This window comes from Hordeum vulgare, chromosome 1H, assembly GCF_904849725.1.
Source record: "Hordeum vulgare subsp. vulgare chromosome 1H, MorexV3_pseudomolecules_assembly, whole genome shotgun sequence".
Classification (NCBI taxonomy): Eukaryota; Viridiplantae; Streptophyta; class Magnoliopsida; order Poales; family Poaceae; genus Hordeum; species Hordeum vulgare.
The window spans coordinates 449,001,086-449,022,361 of record NC_058518.1 but is presented as its reverse complement, the minus strand read 5'-3'; positions in this window follow the sequence as shown (position 1 = coordinate 449,022,361).

The following is a 21,276-nucleotide window of genomic DNA, read 5'->3' as shown; positions in this document are numbered from 1 at the left end:
AAATCATCATATTGAGCTCAGTGTGACTAAGGAGTTAGCCACGGGATGATGTGTTACGGAATGAGTAAAGTGACTTGCCGGTAACGAGATTGAACAAGGTATAGGGATACCGACGATCGAATCTCGGGCAAGTATCATACCGGTAGACAAAGGGAATTGCATACGGGATTGATCGAATCCCCGACGTCGTGGTTCATGCGATGAGATCATCGAGGAACATGCGGGAACCAACATGCATATCCAGACACCGCTGTTGGTTATTCACCGGAGAGGTGTCTCGGTCATGTCTGCATGCTTCCCGAACCCGTAGGGTCTACACACTTAAGGTTCGATGACGCTAGGGTTATATGGGAATAGTATACGTGGTTACCGAAGGTTGTTCAAAGTCCTGGATGAGATCTCGGACGTCACAAGGATCTCCGGAATGGTCCGGCGGTAAAGATTCATATATAGGAAGTGAGGATTTGATCACCGGAAGTGTTGCGGGCGTCACCGGTAATGTACCAGGACCACCGGAAGGGTTCCAGGGGTCCACCGGGAAGGGCCATCAACCCCAAAGTGATACGTGGGCGAAGAGTGGAAGGGAACCAGCCCTAGATGGGCTGGTGCGCCTCCCATCTCAGCCCAAGGCGTGCAGGGGGTGGGAGGGGCAAAACCCTAGGCGTGGAGGGGCTGCCTTGGGCCTCAAGGCCCACCCTAGGGCGCCTGCACCCTTGGCCGCCGCCCCTTGCCCATCTAGGGCTGCCGCACCCTTTAGGGTGGAAACCCTAAGGGTGGTCACCCTCCTCCCTCTCCTCCTATATATAGTGGGGGTGTGGGGCTCTTTTGAGACACAATCTCTCTCTCTCTCTCGGCGCAGCCCTACTCCTCGTCCTCCGTAGTGCTTCGCGTAGCCATGTCGGAGTACCACAAAGCTTCGCCGTCACCACGCCATCATGCTACCGGAGCTCTGCCTCAACTTCTCCTCCCTCCTTGTTGTATCAAGGCGTTGGAGACGTCACCGGGCTGCACATGTGTTGAACGCAGAGGCGCCGTTGTTCGACGCATAGATTGGAATCCACCGCGATATGAATTGCTGCGAGTACGACTCCATCAACCGTGTTCTAGCAACACTTCCGCTTAGTGATAACCCACAAGTATAGGGGATCATAACAGTTTTTCGAGGGTAGAGTATTCAACCCAAATTTTTTGATTAGACTCAAGGGGAAGCGAAAGAATATTCTCAAGTATTAGCAGCTGAGTTGTCAATTTAACCACACCAGAAAGATTTAGTGTATGCAGCAAGGTATCAGTAGCAAGGTGGTATGATAGCAGCAGTAGCAACAGTAACCAGTAGCAGTAGAGTAATAGCAGTAGCAACAGAGTAATAGCAGCAGCAACAAAGTAGCGTAGCAAGGACCAGTAGTAAAAGACTCGCAGGCATTGGATCGGTGATGGATGATTGTGTGGATGTGATTCATCATGTAACAGCTATAACACGGAGAGATAAGTAACTAGCTCCCGTTCGTCAATCTAATGTAGGCATGTATTCCGTATGTAGTCATACGTGCTTAGGGAAAAGAACTTGCATGACATCTATTGTCCATCCCTCCCGTGGCAGCGGGGTCCTAATGGAAACTACGGGATATTAAGGTCTCCTTTTAATAAAGAACCGGACCAACGCATTAACACTTGGTGAATACATGAACTCCTCATACTATGGTCATCTCCGGGAGTGGTTTCGGTTATTGTCACTCCGGGATTGTCGGGTCATAACACATAGTACGTGACTACAACTTGCAAGATAGGATCAAGAACACACATATATTGACGACAACATAATAGGTTCAGATCTAAAATTATGACACTCGGGCCCTAGTGACCAGCATTAAGCATGCCAAAGTAGTAGCAACATCAATCTCAGAACATAGTGGATACTAGGGATCAATCCCTGTCAAAACTAACTCGATTACATGATAGATCTCATCCAACTCATCACCGTCCAGCAAGCCTACGATGAGATTACTCACAAACAGTGAAGAGCATCATGGAATTGGCGATGAAGGAAGGTTGATGATGACGATGGCGACGATCTCCCCTCTCCGGAGCCCAGAACGGACTCCAGATCTGCCCTCCAGATGAAGAATAGGAGGTGGCGGCGCCTCCGTATCGTAAAACGCGATGAACTCTTCTCCTTGATTTTTTTCGGGCGAGACAGACTAAATAGAGCTGAGTTTGAAGGCGGTGGAGCAACATGGGCCCCACAAGCCTGGTAGGCGCGACAAGGGGGGTGGTCGCACCTCCTGGGCTTGTGGCCCACTGACTCACCTCCTCCGGTGGATCTTTGCGTAGGTATTTTTCATTAATTCCAGAAAAAATCTCCGTAAATTTTCAGGTCATTCCGAGAACTTTTATTTCTGCACAAAAACAACAACATGGCAATTCTGCTGAAAACAGTGTTAGTCCGGGTTAGTTCCATTCAAATCATGCAAATTAGAGTCCAAAACAAGGGCAAAAGAGTTCGGAAAAGTAGATACGACGGAGGCGTATCACTTAGCGATCTTCAAAGGTATGAAGATGCTCTACCCCTTTGCTCGTTGTTGGTTTCTCCATAGATAGATCCTTGTGTGACGTAGGATTTTTTTTGAAATTACTACGTTCCCCATCAGTGGCATCCGAGCCAATGTTCTATGTGTAGATTGTATGCACGAGTAGAACACAAAAGTTGTGGGCGCTGATTTGTCAATTGCTTGTCGTTACTAGTCTTATCTTTTTTCGGCGGTATTGTGGGATGAAGTGGCCCGGACCGACCTTACACGTACACTTATGTTAGATTGGTTCCCCGACTGACATGCACTTGGTGTATAAGGTGGCTAGTGGGTGTTTGTCTCTCCCACTTTAGTCGAATTGGATTCGATGAAGAGGGTCCTTATGAAGGGTAAATAGCATTGGCATATCAACGTTGTGGCTGTCACGTAGCTAAGAAGCGTTCTTGCTAGAAACCCTAATCAGCCACGTAAAACTTGCAACAACAATTAGAGGACGTCTAACTTGTTTTTGCAGGGTATTCTATGTGATGTGATATGGCCAAAAGGATGTGATGTTACATATGTGATGTACGAGATTGATCATGTTCTTGTAATAGGATTCACGACTTGCATGCCGATGAGTATGACAACCGGCAGGAGCCATAGGAGTTGTCTTAATTTATTGTATGAGATGCAACGCCATGTGATTACTTTACTTTATTGCTAAACCATTAGCTATAGTAGTAGAAGTAATAGTTCGCGAGACGACTTCGCGACGACACAATGATGGAGATCATGGTGTCATGCCGGAGACAATGATGATCATGGTGCCCCGAAGATGGAGATCAAAGGAGCAAGATGATATTGGCCATATCATGTCACTATATGATTGCATGTGATGTTTATCATGTTTTTCTTCTTATTGCTTAGATCGACGGTAGCAAAGATAAGATGATCCCTCATTAAAATCTCGAGATGTGTATTCCCCTAAGAGTTCACGCTGCAAAGGATCATTGTCTCGAAGCACCACATGATGATCGGGTGTGATAGATTCTAACGTTCGCATACAACGGGTGTAAGCCAGTTTACACACGCAAAACACTTAGGTTGACTCAACGAGCCTAGCATGTACAGACATGGCCTCAAATACGGGAGACCGAAAGGTCGAACATGAGTCGTATGGTTGATACGATCAGCATGGAGATGCTCACCATTGATGATTAGTTCGTCTCACGTGATGATTGGACACGAGCTAGTCGACGTGGATCATGTAACACTTGGATGACTAGAGGGATGTCTATCTAAGTGGTAGTTCATTAGTAATTTGATTAGATGAACTTAAATCTCATGAACTTAGTCTAAAATTGTCTTTACAAATATTGTAGATCCAATGGCCAATGCAAATGTCTCATTCAATTTCAACGCGTTCCTAGAGAAAACCAAGCTGAAAGATGATGGGAGCAACTATGCGGATTGGGCTCGTAACTTAAAGCTCATCCTCACTGCTTCCAAGAAGGCATGTGTACATAATGCACCGCTAGGTGAGCCTCCCAGTCCCGCGGCAACCCAGGATGTTAGGAACGTCTGGCAGTCGCGGAGTGATGACTACTCTCTAGTTCAGAGCGGCATGCTTTACAGTTTAGAACCGAGGCTCCAAAGGCGTTTTGAGAAACACAGAGCATATGAGATGTTCGAGGAGATGAAACTTGTTTTTCAAGCTCATGCCCGGGTTGAGAGATATGAAGTCTCCGACAAGTTCTTTAGCTGTAAGATAGAAGAGAATAGTTCTGTCAGTGAGCACATACTCAGAATGTCTGGGTTGCACAACCGCTTGACTCAGCTGGGAGTTGAACTTCCGGATGATGCGGTCATTGACAGAATCCTCCAGTTGCTTCCACCTAGCTATAAAGGCTTTGTGATGAATTACAACATGCAAGGGATGGAAAAGACTATTCCCGAGTTGTATTCAATGCTGAAATATGCAGAGGTAGAAATCAGGAAAGAACATCAAGTGTTGATGGTTAATAAGACCACCAGTTTCAAGAAGGGCAAGTGTAAGAAGAACTTCAAGAAAGACGGCAAAGCAGTTGCCGCGCCTGGTAAACCAGTTGCCGGGAAGAAGCCAAAGAAAGGACCCAAGCCTGAGACTGAGTGCTATTACTGCAAGGGAATCGATCACTGGAAGCGGAATTGCCCCAAGTACTTAGCGGATAAGAAGGCCAGCAACGTCAAAGGTATATATGATATACTTGTTATTGATGTGTACCTTACCAGTGCTCGTAGTAGCTCCTCTGTATTTGATACTGGTGCTTTTGCTCACATTGCAACTCTAAACAGGAACTACGGAACAATCAAAGGCTGTCAAAGGACGAGGTAATGATGCGCGTCGGGAATGGTTCCAAGGTCGATGTGATCGTCGTCGGCACGCTACCTCTGCATCTACCTTCGGGATTAGTTTTAAACCTTAATAATTGTTATTTAGTACCAGCTTTGAGCAAGAACATTGTATCAGGATCTAGCTTGATGCAAGATGGCTACTCATTTAAATCTGACAATAATGGTTGTTCTATTTATATGAGTGGTATGTTTTATGGTCATGCCCCGCTGGTCAATGGTTTATTCTTGATGAATCTTGATCGTGATGTTACACATATTCATAGTGTGAGTACCAAAAGATGTAAAGTTGATAATGATAGTCCCACATACTTGTGGCACTGCCGCCTTGGTCATATCGGTGTCAAGCACATGAAGAAACTCCATACAAATCGACTTTCTGAGTCTCTTGATTTTGAATCATTTGACACATGCGAACCGTGCCTCATGGGCAAGATGACCAAGACTCTGTTCTCTGGAACAATGGAGCGAGCAACCAACTTATTGGAAATAATACAAACCGATGTATGTCGTCCAATGAGCGTTGAGGCTCGCGGTGGCTATCGTTATGTTCTCACCCTCACTGATGATTTAACTACATATGGGTATGTCTACTTAATGAAGCACAAGTCTGAAACCTTTGAAAGGTTCAAGGAATTTCAGAGTGAGATGGAGAATCAACGTGACAAGAAAATAATGTTCTTACGATCAGATCATGGAGGAGAATATTTGAGTCATGAGTTTGGCACACACCTAAGGAAATGTGGGATTGTTTCACAACTCATGCCGCCTCGCAAACCGTAGCGTAACGGTGTGTCTGAACGTCGTAATCGCACCCTATTGGATATGGTGCGATCTATGATGTCTCTTACGGATTTACCACTATCATTTTGGGGATATGCATTGGAAACTGTCGCATTCACTTTAAATAGGGCACCGTCTAAATCCGTTGAGACGACACCGTATGAATTATGGTTTGGCAAGAAACCTAAGCTGTTGTTTCTGAAAACTTCAACCCAAAGCGGAAAAATGTGTCTTCATAGGATACCCTAAGGAAACTATTGGGTATACCTTCTATCTTAGATCTGAAGGCAAAGTCTTTGTTGCCAAGAACAGATCCTTTCTAGAGAAAGAGTTTCTCTTGAAAGAAATAAGTGGGAAGAAAATAGAACTTGATGAGGTAATTGTACCTCCTCTCGAACCGGAGAGTAGCACACCGCAAGGAAATGTTTCTGAGGCGCCTGCACCGGCTAGAGAAGAAGTTAATGATGATGATCATGAAACTTTAGATCAAGTTGCTATTGAACCTCGAAGGTCCACAAGGGTACGTTCCACACCAGAGTGGTACGGCAACCCTGTCATGGAAATCATGTTGTTGGACCATAGTGAACCTTCGAACTATGAAGAAGCGATGGCATGCCCGGATTCCAACAAATGGCTTGAGGCCATGAAATCCGAGATAGGATCCATGTATGAGAACAAAGTATGGACTTTGGTGGACTTGCTTGATGATCGGTGAGCCATAGAAAATAAATGGATCTTTAGGAAGATGACTAACGCGGATGGTAATGTGACCGTCTATAAGGCTCGACTTGTTGCTAAGGGTTATCGACAAGTTCAAGGGATTGACTACGATGAGACCTTCTCACCCGTAGCGATGCTGAAGTCGGTCCGAATCATGTTAGCAGTTTTTGCATTTTATGATTATGAAATATGGCAAATGGACGTCAAAACGGCATTCCTGAACGACTTTCTTAAGGAAGAATTATATATGATACAGCCGGAAGGTTTTGTCGACCCTAATAATGCTGAGAAGGTATGCAAGCTCCATCGCTCCATCTATGGGATGGTGCAAGCATCTCGGAGTTGGAACATTCGCTTTGATGAGGTGATCAAAGCGTTTGGGTTTGTACGGACTTATGGAGAAGCATGTATTTACAAGAAAGTGAGTGGGAGCTCTGTAGCATTTCTTGTTGGGGAACGTCGCATGGGAAACAAAAAATTTCCTACGCGCACGAAGACCTATCATGGTGATGTTCATCTACGAGAGGAGATTTCCGATCTACGTACCCTTGTAGATCGCACAGCAGAAGCGTTAGTGAACGCGGTTGATGTAGTGGAACGTCCTCACGTCCCTCGATCCGCCCCGCGAACCGTCCCACGAACCGTCCCGCGATCCGTCCCACGATCTAGTGCCGAACGGACGGCACCTTCGCGTTCAGCACACGTACAGCTCGACAATGATCTCGGCCTTCTTGATCCAGCAAGAGAGACGGAGAGGTAGATGAGTTCTCTGGCAGCGTGATGGCGCTCCAGAGGTTGGTGATGATCTAATCTCGGCAGGGCTCCGCCCGAGCTCCGCAGAGACGCGATCTAGAGGTAAAACCGTGGAGGTATATGGTCGGGCTGCCTTGAAAAAGTTGTCTCAAATCAGCCCTAATAGCTCCATATATATAGGAGGAGGGGAGGGGAGGCTTGCCTTGAGGCTCAAGGAGCCCCAAGGGCTGCGCCACCAAGGGAGGAGGAGTCCTCCTCCAATCCTAGTCCAACTAGGATTGGAAGGTGGAGTCCTTCTCTCCTTTCCCACCTCCTTTTTTTTATTTTCTCTTTGATTTTCTTCCTATGGCGCATAGGGCCTTCTTGGGCTGTCCCAGCAGCCCACAAAGGGCTTGTGCGCCACCCCCAAGGCCTATGGGCTTCCCCGGGGTGGGTTGCCCCCCCCCCCCCGATGAACACCCGGAACCCATTCATCATTCCCGGTAACTCCAAAAACCTTCCGGTAATCAAATGAGGTCATCCTATATATCAATCTTCATTTTCGGACCATTTCGGAAACCCTCGTGACGTCCGTGATCTCATCCGGGACTCCGAACAACATTCGGTAACCAACCATATAACTCAAATACGCATAAAACAACGTCGAACCTTAAGTGTGCAGACCCTGCGGGTTCGAGAACTATGTAGACATGACCCGAGTGACTCCTCGGTCAATATCCAATAGCGGGACCTGGATGCCCATATTGGATCCTACATATTCTATGAATATCTTATCGTTTGAACCTCAGTGCCAAGGATTCATATAATCCCATATGTCATTCCCTTTGTCCTTCGGTATGTTACTTGCCCGAGATTCGATCGTCAGTATCCGCATACCTATTTCAATCTCGTTTACCGGCAAGTCTCTTTACTCGTTCCGTAATACAAGATCCTGCAACTTACACTATGTCACATTGCTTGTAAGGCTTGTGTGTGATGTTGTATTACCGAGTGGGCCCCGAGATACCTCTTTGTCACACAGAGTGACAAATCCCATTCTTGATCCATACTAACTCAACGAACACCTTCGGAGATACCTGTAGAGCATCTTTATAGTCATCCAGTTACGTTGCAACGTTTGATACACACAAAGCATTCCTCCGGTGTCAGTGAGTTATATGATCTCATGGTCATAGGAACAAATACTTGACACGCAGAAAACAGTAGCAACAAAATGACACGATCAACATGCTACGTCTATTAGTTTGGGTCTAGTCCATCACATGATTCTCCTAATGATGTGATCCCGTTACCAAGTAACAACACTTGCCTATGGCCAGGAAACCTTGACCATCTTTGATCAACGAGCTAGTCAACTAGAGGCTTACTAGGGACAATGTTTTGTCTATGTATCCACACAAGTATTGTGTTTCCAATCAATACAATTATAGCATGGATAATAAACGATTATCATGAACAAAGAAATATAATAATAACTAATTATTATTGCCTCTAGGGCATATTTCCAACAGTCTCCCACTTGCACTAGAGTCAATAATCTAGTTCACATTACCATGTGATTTCAACGAATCCAACACCCATATAGTTCTGGGGTCTGATCACGTCTTGCTTGTGAGAGAGGTTTTAGTCAACGGTTCTGAAACTTTCAGATCCGTGCGTTCTTTACAAATCTTTATGTCATCTTATAGATGCTGCTACTACGTGCTATTCAGAAATGCTCCAAATATCTACTCTACTATACGAATTCGTTTCACTACTCATAGTTATTCGGATTAATGTCAAAGCTTGTATCGACGTAACCCTTTACGACGAACTCTTTAACCACCTCCATAATCGAGAAAAATTTCTTAGTCCATCAGTTACTAAGGATAAATTTTGACCGCTTCTAGTGATTCAATCATGGATCACTTTCTGTACCTCTCAACAGACTTTGAGTCAAGGCACACATCAGGTGCGGTACCCAGCATGGCATAATTCAGATTCTACGGCCAAGGCATAGAAGACGACCTTCGTCTATTCTCTTTATTCTGCCGGGGTCGGGTTTTGAGTCTTACTCAAATTCACACTTTACAACGCAACCAAGAACTCCTTTGCTGATCTATTTTGAACTCCTTCAAAAACTTGTCAAGGCATGCACCTTGTTGAAACTTCTATTAAGCGCTTTCGATCTATCTCCATAGATCTTTGATGCTTAACGTTCAAGTAGCGCAATCTAGGTATTCCTTTGAAAACTCCTTTCAAACAACCTTGTATGCTTTACAGAAATTCTACATAACTTCCGATCCACAATATGTCAACCACATATACTTATCAGAAATTCTATAGTGCTCCCACTCACTTCTTTGGAAATACAAGTTTCTCATAAACCTTGTACAAACCCAAAATCTTTGATCATCTCATCAAAGTGTATATTCCAACTCCGAGATGCTTGCACCAGTCCATTGAAGAATCGTTGGAGCTTACATACTTGCTAGTATCTTTAGGATCGACAAAACCTCCTGGTTGTATCACATACAATGTTTGCCCAAGGAAACCGTCGAGGAAACAATGTTTTGACATCCTATGTGCAATATTTCATAAATAATGCAGCAACTACTAACATAATTCTAACAGACTTTTAGCATCGCTACGAGTGAGAAAGTCTCATCATAGTCAACTGTTTGATCTTGTCGGAAACATTTTTGCGACAAGTCGAGCTTTTCTTAATAGTGACTTATCACCATCATCGTTTGTCTTCCTTTTAAAGATCCATCTTTACTCAATAGTCCAATGACCATCAAGTAGTTCTTCCAAAGTCTACACTTTGTTTTCAAACATGGATCCTCTCTCGGATTTCATGGCTTCCAGCCATTTGTCGGAATCCGGGCCCACCATTGCTTTCTCCATAACTCGTAGGTTCACTGTTGCTCAACAACATGACCACCAAGACAGGGTTACCGTACCACTCTGCAGTAGTACGCGACCTTGTCAACCTACAAGGTTTGTAGTAACTTGATCCGATGCCCGATGATCACCATCATCAGCTTTCACTTCAATTGGTGTAGGCGCCACAGGAACAACTTCCTGCGCCCTGCTACACACTGGTTGAAGTGATGGTTCAATAACCTCATCAAGTTCTACCACCCTCCCACTCAATTCTTTCGAGAGAAACCTTTCCTCGAGAAAAGGATCCGTTTCTAGAAACAAACACTTTGCTTTCGGATCTGAGATAGGAGATGTACCCAACTGTTTTGGATATCCTATGAAGATGCATTTATCCGTTTTGGGTTCGAGCTTACCAGACTGAAACTTTTTCACATAAGTGTCGAAGCCCCAAACTTTCAAGAAACGACAGTTTAGATTTCTCTAAACCTCAGTCTATACTGTGTCATCTCAACGGAAATACGCGGTGCCCTATTTAAAGTGAATGCGCTTGTCTCTAATGCATAACCCATAAACGATAGTGGTAATTCGATAAGAGACATCATAGCATGCACCATACCAAATAGTGCATGGCTATGACGTTCAGACACATCAGCACACTATGATGTTCCAGGTGGCATGAACTGCGAAACAATTTCCACATTGTCTTAACTGCGTACCAAAACTCGTAACTCAGATATTCATTTCTGTGATCATATCGTAGACCGTTTATCCTCTTGTTATGATGAACTTCATTCCGAAACAGAATCGAACTTTTCAATATTTCAGACTTGTGATTCATTAAGTAAATACTCTTGTATCTACTCAAATCGTCATTGAAGTAAGAACATAATGATATCCACTGCGTGCCTCAGCACCCATTGGACTGCATACATCAAAATGTATCACTTCCAACAAGTTACTATCTTGTTTCATCTCAATGAAAACAAGGCTTTGCTCATGTGGTATGATTTGCATGTCACTAGTGATTCAAAATCAAGTGAGTATAAAGATCCATCAGCATGGAGCCTCTTCATGCAATTTATACCAACATGACTCAAGCGGTAGTGCCACAAGTAAGTGGTACTATCATCATTACCTCGTATCTTTTGGCACCAATATTATGAACATGTGTAACACTACGATCGAGATTCAATAAACCATTGAAGGTGATTTATTCAAGCAAATAGAGTAACCATTATTCTCTTTAAATGAATAATCGTATTGCAATAAACACGATCCAATCATGTTCATGCTTAACGCAAGCACCAAATAACAATTATTTAGGTTTAACACCAATCCCGATGGTAGATGGAGTGTGCGACGTTTGATCATATCAACCTTGGAAACACTTCCAACACGTATCGTCACCTCGCCTTTAGCTAGTCTCCGTTTATGCCGTAGCTTTCATTTCGTGTTACTAATCACTTAGCAACCGAACCGGTATCCAATACCCTCGTGCTACTAGGATTACTAGTAAAGTACACATCAACATCATGTATATCAAATATACTTCTTTCGACTTTTGCCAGCCTTCTTATCTACCAAGTATCTAGAGTTGCTCCGCCTCAGTGACTGTTCCCCTCATTACAGAAGCACTTAGTCTTGGGTTTGGGTTTAATCTTGGGTCTCTTCATTAGTGCAGCAATTGTTTTGCCGTTTCACGAAGTATCCCTTCTAGCCCTTGCCTTTCTTGAAACTTAGTGGTTTTACTAACCATCAACTATTGATGCTCCTTCTTGATTTCTACTTTCGCAGTGTCAAACATCGTGAATCGCTCAAGGATCATTGTATCTATCCTTGATATGTTATAGTTCATCACGAAGCTCTCACAGCTTGGTGGCAGTGACTTTGGAGAACCATCACTATCTCATCTGGAAGATTAACTCCCACTTGATTCAAGCGATTGTCGTACTCAGACAATCTGAGCACATGCTCAACGATTGAGCTTTTCTCCTTTACTTTGTGGACAAAGAATCTTGTCTGAGGTCTCGTACCTCTTAACAAGGGCACAAACATGAAATCACAATTTCATCTCTTTAGAACATCACTTATGTTCCGTGACGTTTCAAAACGTCTTCGGCGCCTTGCTTCTAAGCCATTAAGTATTTTGCACTGAACTATCGTGTAGTCATCAGAAACGTGTATGTCGGATGTACACAGCATCCACAGACGACGCTCGAGGTGCAGCACACCGAGTGGTGCATTAAGGACATAAGCCTTCTGCGCAGCAACGAGGACAATCCTCTGCAAAGTTTGCTACTATTAACTTTCAAGTAAATTTTCTCTAGGAACATAAAAAACAATAGACCTATAGCGCAAGCTACATCGTAATTCGCAAAGACCATTAGACTATGTTCATGACAATTAGTTCAATTAATCATATTACTTAAGAACTCCCACTCAAAAAGTACATCTCTCTAGTCATTTGAGTGGTACATGATCCAAATCCACTATCTCAAGTCCGATCATCACGTGAGTCGAGAATAGTTTCAGTGGTAAGCATCTCTATGCTAATCATATCAACTATACGATTCATGCTCGACCTTTCGGTCTCATGTGTTCCGAGGCCATGTCTGCACATGCTAGGCTCGTCAAGCTTAACCCGAGTGTTCCGCGTGTGCAACTGTTTTGCACCCGTTGTATGTGAACGTTGAGTCTATCACACCCGATCATCACGTGGTCTCTCGAAACGAAGAACTGTCGCAACGATGCACAGTCGGGGAGAACACAATTTCGTCTTGAAATTTTTAGTGAGAGATCACCTCATAATGCTACCGTCGTTCTAAGCAAGATAAGGTGCATAAAGGATTAACATCACATGCAATTCATAAGTGACATGATATGGCCATCATCATGTGCTTCTTGATCTCCATCACCAAAGCACCGGCACGATCTTCTTGTCACCAGCGTCATACCATGATCTCCATCAACGTGTCGCCATCCGGGTTGTCGTTCTACTCATGCTATTACTACTAAAGCTACGTCCTAGCAATATAGTAAACACATCTGCAAGCACAAACGTTAGTTTAAAGACAACCCTATGGCTCCTGCCGGTTGTTGTACCATCGACGTGCAAGTCGATATTAACTATTACAACATGATCATTTCATACATCCAATATATCACATCACATCGTTGGCCATATCACATCACAAGCATACCCTGCAAAAACAAGTTAGACGTCCTCTAATTGTTGTTGCATGTTTTACGTGGTGACCATGGGTATCTAGTAGGATCGCATCTTACTTATGCAAACACCAGAACGGAGATATATGAATTGCTATTTAACCTCATCCAAGGACCTCCTCGGTCAAATCCGATTCAACTAAAGTTGGAGAAACCGACACTCCCCGGTCATCTTTGAGCAATGGAGTTACTCGTAGCGATGAAACCAGTCTCTCGTAAGCGTACGAGTAATGTCGGTCCGAGCCGCTTCGATCCAACAATACCGCGGAATCAAGAAAAGACTAAGGAGGGCAGCAAAATGAACATCACCACCCACAAAAACTTTTGTGTTCTACTCAAGATTACATCTACGCATGAACCTAGCTCATGATGCCACTGTTGGGGAACGTCGCATGGGAAAAAAAATCCTACGCGCACGAAGACCTATCATGGTGATGTTCATCTACGAGAGGGGATTTCCGATCTACGTACCCTTGTAGATTGCATAGCAGAAGTGTTAGTGAACGCGGTTGATGTAGTGGAACATCCTCACGTCCCTCGATCTGCCCCGCGAACCGTCCCACGAACCGTCCCGCGATCCGTCCCACGATCTAGTGCCGAACGGACGGCACCTTCGCGTTCAGCACACGTACAGCTCGACGATGATCTCGGCCTTCTTGATCCAGCAAGAGAGACGGAGAGGTAGATGAGTTCTCCGGCAGCGTGACGGTGCTCCGGAGGTTGGTGATGATCTAATCTCGGCAGGGCTCCGCCCGAGCTCCGCAGAGACGCGATCTAGAGGTAAAACCGTGGAGGTATGTGGTCGGGCTGCCTTGAAGAAGTTGTCTCAAATCATCCCTAATAGCTCCATATATATAGGAGGAGGGGAGGGGAGGCTTGCCTTGAGGCTCAAGGAGCCCCAAGGGCTGCGCCACCAAGGGAGCAGGAGTCCTCCTCCAATCCTAGTCCAACTAGGATTGGAAGGTGGAGTCTTTCTCTCCTTTCCCACCTCCTTTTTTTTCTTTTCTCTTTGATTTTCTTCCTATGGCGCATAGGGCCTTCTTGGACTGTCCCAGCAGCCCACAAAGGGCTGGTGCGCCACCCCCAAGGCCTATGGGCTTCCCCGGGGTGGGTTGCCCCCCCCCCCCCGGTGAACACCCGGAACCCATTCGTCATTCCCGGTACATTCCCGGTAACTCCGAAAACCTTCCGCTAATCAAATGAGGTCATCCTATATATCAATCTTCATTTACGGACCATTTCGGAAATCCTCGTGACGTCCGTGATCTCATCCGGGACTCCGAACAACATTCGGTAACCAACCATATAACTCAAATACACATAAAACAACGTCGAACATTAAGTGTGCAGACCCTGCGGGTTCGAGAACTATGTAGACATGACCCGAGTGACTCCTCGGTCAATATCCAATAACGGGACCTGGATGCCCATATTGGATCCTACATATTCTACGAAGATCTTATCGTTTGAACCTCGGTGCCAAGGATTCGTATAATCCCATATGTCATTCCCTTTGTCCTTCGGTATGTTACTTGCCCGAGATTCGATCGTCAGTATCCGCATACCTATTTCAATCTCGTTTACCGGCAAGTCTCTTTACTCGTTCCGTAATACAAGATCCTTCAACTTACACTAAGTCACATTGCTTGCGAGGCTTGTGTGTGATGTTGTATTACCGAGTGGGCCCCGAGATACCTCTCTGTCACACAGAGTGATAAATCCCAGTCTCGATCCGTACTAACTCAACGAACACCTTCGGAGATACCTGTAGAGCATCTTTATAGTCATCCAGTTACGTTGCGACGTTTGATACACACAAAGCATTCCTCCGGTGTCAGTGAGTTATATGATCTCATGGTCATAGGAACAAATACTTGACACGCAGAAAACAGTAGCAACAAAATGACACGATCAACATACTACGTCTATTAGTTTGGGTCTAGTCCATCACATGATTCTCCTAATGATGTGATCCCGTTATCAAGTAACAACACTTGCATATGGTCAGGAAACCTTGACCATCTTTGATCAACGAGCTAGTCAACTAGAGGCTTACTAGGGACAATGTTTTGTCTATGTATCCACACAAGTATTGTGTTTCCAATTAATACAATTATAGCATGGATAATAAACGATTATCATGAACAAAGAAATATAATAATAACTAATTATTGTTGCCTCTAGGGCATATTTCCAACATTTCTCATATTATATGTGGATGACATATTGTTGATGGGAAATGATACATAACTATTGGAAAGCATAAAGGCCTATTTGAATAAGAGTTTTTCAATGAAGGACCTTGGAGAAGCTGCTTACATATTAGGCATCAAGATCTATAGAGATAGATCGAGACGCCTCATAGGTCTTTCACAAAGCACATACCTTGATAAGATATTGAAGATGTTCAATATGGATAAGGCTAAGAAGGGGTTCTTGCCTGTATTACAAGGTGTGAGGTTGAGTACGACTCAATGCCCGACCACGGCAGAAGATAGAGAAAAGATGAGTACCGTCCCCTATGCTTCAGCGATAGGCTCTATTATGTATGCCATGTTGTGTACCAGACCTGATGTGAACCTTGCCATAAGTTTGGTAGGGAGGTACCTCAGTGATCCACGAGTGGATCACTAGACAACGGTCAAGAACATCCTTAAGTACCTGAAAAGTACTAAAGATATGTTTCTCATTTATGAAATGCAGGTGCCGAAGAGCTCGTCGTAAAGGGTTACGTCGATGCTAGCTTCGACACAAATCCGGATGACTCCAAGTCACAAACCGGATACGTCTATATTTTGAATAATGGGGCAGTTAGCTGGTGCAGTTGCAAGCAAGGCGTCGTGACGGCATCTACATGTGAAGCGGAGTACATAGCTGATTTGGAAGCAGCACAGGAAGGAGTCTGGATGAAGGAGTTCATCACCGACCTAGGAGTGATTCCAAGTGCGTCGGGCCCGATGACTCTATTTTGTGACAACACTAGAGCTATTGCTATTACAAAGGAGCACAAGTTTCACAAGAAGACCAAGCACATCAAGCGTCGCTTCAACTCCATTCATGGATACATCCAGGATGGATATATAGATATTTGTAAAGTACATACGGATCTGAATGCCGCAAATCCGTTGACTAAACCTCTTCCACGAGCGAAACATGATTAGCACCAGAACTCTATGGGTGTTTGATTCATCACAATGTAACTAGATTATTGACTGTAGTGCAAGTGGGAGACTGTTGGAAATATACCCTAGGGGCAATAATAAAGTGGTTATTATTATATTTCCTAGTTCATGATAATTGTCTATTATTCTTGCTATAATTGTATTAATCGGAAACTGTAATACAGGTGTGAATATATAGATCACAATGTGTCCCTAGTAAGCCTCTAGTTGGCTAGCTCGTTTATCAATAGATGATCGTGTTTTCGTGATCATGGACATTGGATGCCATTGATAACGGGATCACATCATTGGGGAATGATGTGATGGACAAGACCCAATCCTAAGCATAGCACTAGATCGTGTTGTTCGTCTGCTAAAGCTTTTCGAATGTCAAGTATCATTTCCTTAGACAATGAGATTGTGCAACTCCCTGATACCGTAGGAGTGCTTTGGGTGTATCAAACGTCACAACATAACTGGGTGATTATAAAGGTGCACTACAGGTATCTCCTAAAGTATCTGTTGGGTTGTACGAATCGAGACTGGGGTTTGTCACTCCGTGTGATGGAGAGGTATCTCTGGGCCCACTCGGTAATTGATACGTCTCAAACATATCTATAATTTCTGCTTGTTCCATGATCTTTTGGGTCACATTATTATATGTTTTGCTACACTTTTATATCTTTTTACACATATTTGGACTAACCTACTAATTCAGTGCACCCAGTGTCAGTTTCTGTCTGCTGATGTCTTTTTTGCATGGGCTTTTACCCAAATTTCCAGAGCCCCAAAAATCCTGAGAAAATATATATAAATCAGCGTGACGGAAGCTTCCATACGCCCAAAGGAGAGCCGAAGGGGGGCCACCTGTCACCCAGGCGTCCTGCCCGCGCGGCCTAGGGGGAGGCCATGCCAGGAGGCCGCCTGAGCGACTGGGACGACCCCTGGTGCCCTCCTTTGGCCTATAGTTAGCCCCCGTCGAGGAAACCCTGATTCCGGAACCCTTTTTTCCAGAAGCAATGCCGATCTCCACCGCCATCGCTGACAAGTTTCGGGGGACGGAATTCCTGTGCCGGCACCCTGCCGGGACGGGGAAGTGCCCCGTGATTCATCTCCATCGATGTTGCTTCCTCCATCCATGAAGCGGGAGTAGTTCCTCCTCGGGGCCGAGGTATTCTACAGTAGCTATGTGGTTAATTCTCTCTCTCTCTCATGATGTGATCTTGATTGTGATCATGGGATATGTTAATCTAGGATGATCCCATGATGTTTCCCCTTCTTCTATGTATTGGATTGATGTACTCACTTGATCTTATCTAGTATAATCCCCGAGACCATGGTGACAGCGGTCTATTACACATGGGTTTAGAAGAATATTTTCATGAGTGATTTCCTCTTTTGTGAATTGATTGAAGATTGAGAGTCTCTTGGTGCTTGTCTTTGACTATACTTGAGATATGTTCTGGTGATTGTGGTACTCTCTTTGGATAGCCGCGGTGACATTGGGAAATCCATAGAGAGAACTACGAACTCTGAGGTGTGATTTTGTAGCCCTACATAATTCTCGTCCTCTCTTGATCACAAAGGAACGACCTCCGAGTACGTCTCCATTGCATGTTTTAGTGGAAATATCATGTGATTAGACTATGTTAATATTGTTGGGAGTTGCCACTAGTGAAATTATGAAGCCTAGGCCCTATTTCTCACCATTATTACACCATTTATGCTCACTTTTGTCACTTGCTACCTTGCTGCCATTTTTACTTCAGATTTATATTACCTTGCTTTGCCACACCTATCACCCATATTTTACCATCTGTTCGCCGAACTAGTGCACCTATACAATTTACCATTGTATTAGATGTGTTGGGGACACAAGAGACTTCTTGTATCTTAATTGCAGGATTGCTTGAGAGAGACCATCTTCAACCTCTACTTCCCTGAGTTCGATAAACCTTAGGTCATCCACTTGAGGGCAATTGCTGCTGTCCTACAAACCTCTGCGCTTGGAGGCCCAACATAGCCTACAAGAATAGAAGTGTGCGTACACATCAGTAATCCACCATCATATTGAGCTCAGTGTGACTAAGGAGTTAGCCATGAGATGATGTGTTACGGAACGAGTAAAGTGACTTGCCGGTAACGAGATTGAACAAGGCATAGGGATAGCGACGATCGAATCTCGGACAAGTATCATACCGGTAGACAAAGGGAATTGCATACGAGATTGATCGAATCCCCGACATCGCGGTTCATTCGATGAGATCACCGAGGAACATGCGGGAACCAACATGGATATCCAGACCTCGCTGTTGGTTACTGACCAGAGAGGTGTCTCGGTCATGTCTGCATGCTTCCCGAACCCGTAGGGTCTACACACTTAAGGTTCGATGATGCTAGGGTTATATGGGAATAGTATACGTGGTTACCGAAGGTTGTTTGGAGTCCTGGGTGAGATCTCAGACGTCACGAGGAGCTCCGAAATGGTCTGGAGGTAAAGATTCATATATAGGAAATGAGGATCTGATCGCTGGAAGTGTTTCGGGCATCACGGGTAATGTACCGGCACCATCGGAAGGGTTCTGGGTGTCCACCGAGAAGGGCCACCAGCCCCAAAGCACTACATGGGCCAAGAGTGGAAGGGAGCCAGCCCCTAGATGGGCTGGTGCGCCTCCCATCTCAGCCCAAGGCGCACAAGGGGTGGAGAGGGGCAAAACCCTAGGCGTGGAGGGGCTGCCTTGGGCCTCAAGGCCCACCCTAGGGCGCCTCCACCCTCTACCGCCGCCACTTGCACATCTACAGCTTTCGCACCCTTTAGGGTGTGTCGGCGGATGCGAGGTCTACACCTATGGGAATCAACGTGAAACCCCTGTGATCGTAGGGCGAGGATAGGTGACGTGAAGAGAAGAGCTAACAATCAGCACCCGGCAAGCCTTTTTACCCAGGTTCAGGCCGTTTACGTGTAAAACCCTACGTCCTGCTTGTTTGGTTGTATTAAGAGTTTTGATGTTGACCGTTACAATGACCGTTGATGATCGCCTTATGGGTCGATGTCCAAAAAGTCTAACCCCTTTTATAGGCAAAAGGGTCACCTACAGTGCTTGGTGGTAGGTTCATGAGGAATTACAGTGAACCTAGGGCGGTGCTTATCCATCTACCGTTGTCAGGTGCATTAAATCCACGTCTTGTCCTTGTTTGCGATGTGCTGGTGAAGACACGTAGCCAGGTGTTTCGACACCTGGACATTGTGCTGGTGCATGCGGAATGCGCTGGAACTTTGGGGGCGGTGGCACTGTGGCAAGGGCGGTTGCCCACCAGTGTCCAGCCCCTTCATCCCGGCAAGGAGCTTGACAGGGCCTTGGGTCTTCGTCCTGGCAAGGGAGCTTGTCGGGGGCTTCAGTCATCATCCCGGCAAGGGAGATTGTCGGGGTCTTGTACTTGGCGAGTTCATCACCCCCACTGAATGGGCGCGGCCTTCGTCATCTTCCCGGCAAAGCGGTCTTGCCGAGGCCTTGATAATCTTGGGGGATGTATCTTGACTGGGTCCTGCCACGCCCTGCCGGCAGGGGCTCTTCGCGCGTGTGCACAAGTCTGGGGCACTAGGGACCCCAGTCTTTAGTGCATCGACAGGGTGGAAACCCTAAGGGTGGGCACCCTCCTCCCTCTCCTCCTATATATAGTGTAGGGTTTGGGGCTGTTTTGAGACACAATCTTTCTCTCTCTCTCTCTCTCGGCGCAGCCCTACTCCTCCTTCTCCTCGTCCTCTGTAGTGCTTGGCGAAGCCCTGTCGGAGTGCCACGTAGCTCCACCGTCACCACGCCGTCGTGCTGCCGGAGCTCTCCCTCAACTTCTCCTCCCTCCTTGTTTGATCAAGGCGTTGGAGATGTCACCGGGCTGCACGTGTGTTGAACGCGGAGGCACCGTTGTTCTGCGCATACATCGGAAGCCACCGCGAGCTGAATCGTCGCGAGTACGACTCCATCAATCGTGTTCTAGCAACGCTTCCTCTTAGCGATCTTCAAAGGTATGAAGATGCTCTACCCCTTTGCTCGTTGATGGTTTCTCCATAGATAGATCCATGTGTGAAGTAGGAATGTTTTTGAAATTACTACATTCCCCAACAGTATCTTCACATGTTGAGGAAATTGGAGTTTGTAAGCAGATTTGCCCACTTTTTGAATAATCAAAAATGGGCCATAGTATCTATGTTGTAATTTGAGATCTCCTCTTAACCCAATGCTGCTAGTGTGTATGGTGCCATCTTGACATAGACCATGTCCCCGATATCAAAAACTCTTTCCACTCTTTTTAAATCAGCATAGCACTTCATTTTGTTCTGAGCTTTGTGCCAGTTTTCTTTCAAATGCTCCAGCATCTATTGTTTAGCTAGCAAGAAGTTTTGTGCCTCTTCATCTTCACAACCAGGTAGAGCCAGTTCAGAAATTAATGGAGGGGCAAAACCATGCAAAGCTTGAAATGGTGACATTTTTATAGCAGTGTGATATGTGGTGTTGTACTAGTATTCAGCTAGAGAAATCCATGAACTCCATTTGGTTGGATGTGAGTGAGTCATGCAGCTGAGATATGATTCCACACATTGGTTCACTCTCTCGGTCTGTCCATCAGTTTGAGGATGATAAGAAGTATTGTATCTGGGCTAACTTTTCCACGCAGAAAAGATATCTTTCCACAGTTTGCTAGTAAAGTTTCCGTATCTATCTGAGATAATGAGTTGTGGAGGTCCATGAAATGTGAGGATGTTATCCACAAAGGCTTGAGCAACAGTCGGCACTATGTAAGGATGAGACAATGGGATAAAATGTTCATACTGTTGGAATTATGCCCTAGAGGCAATAATAAATATAGTT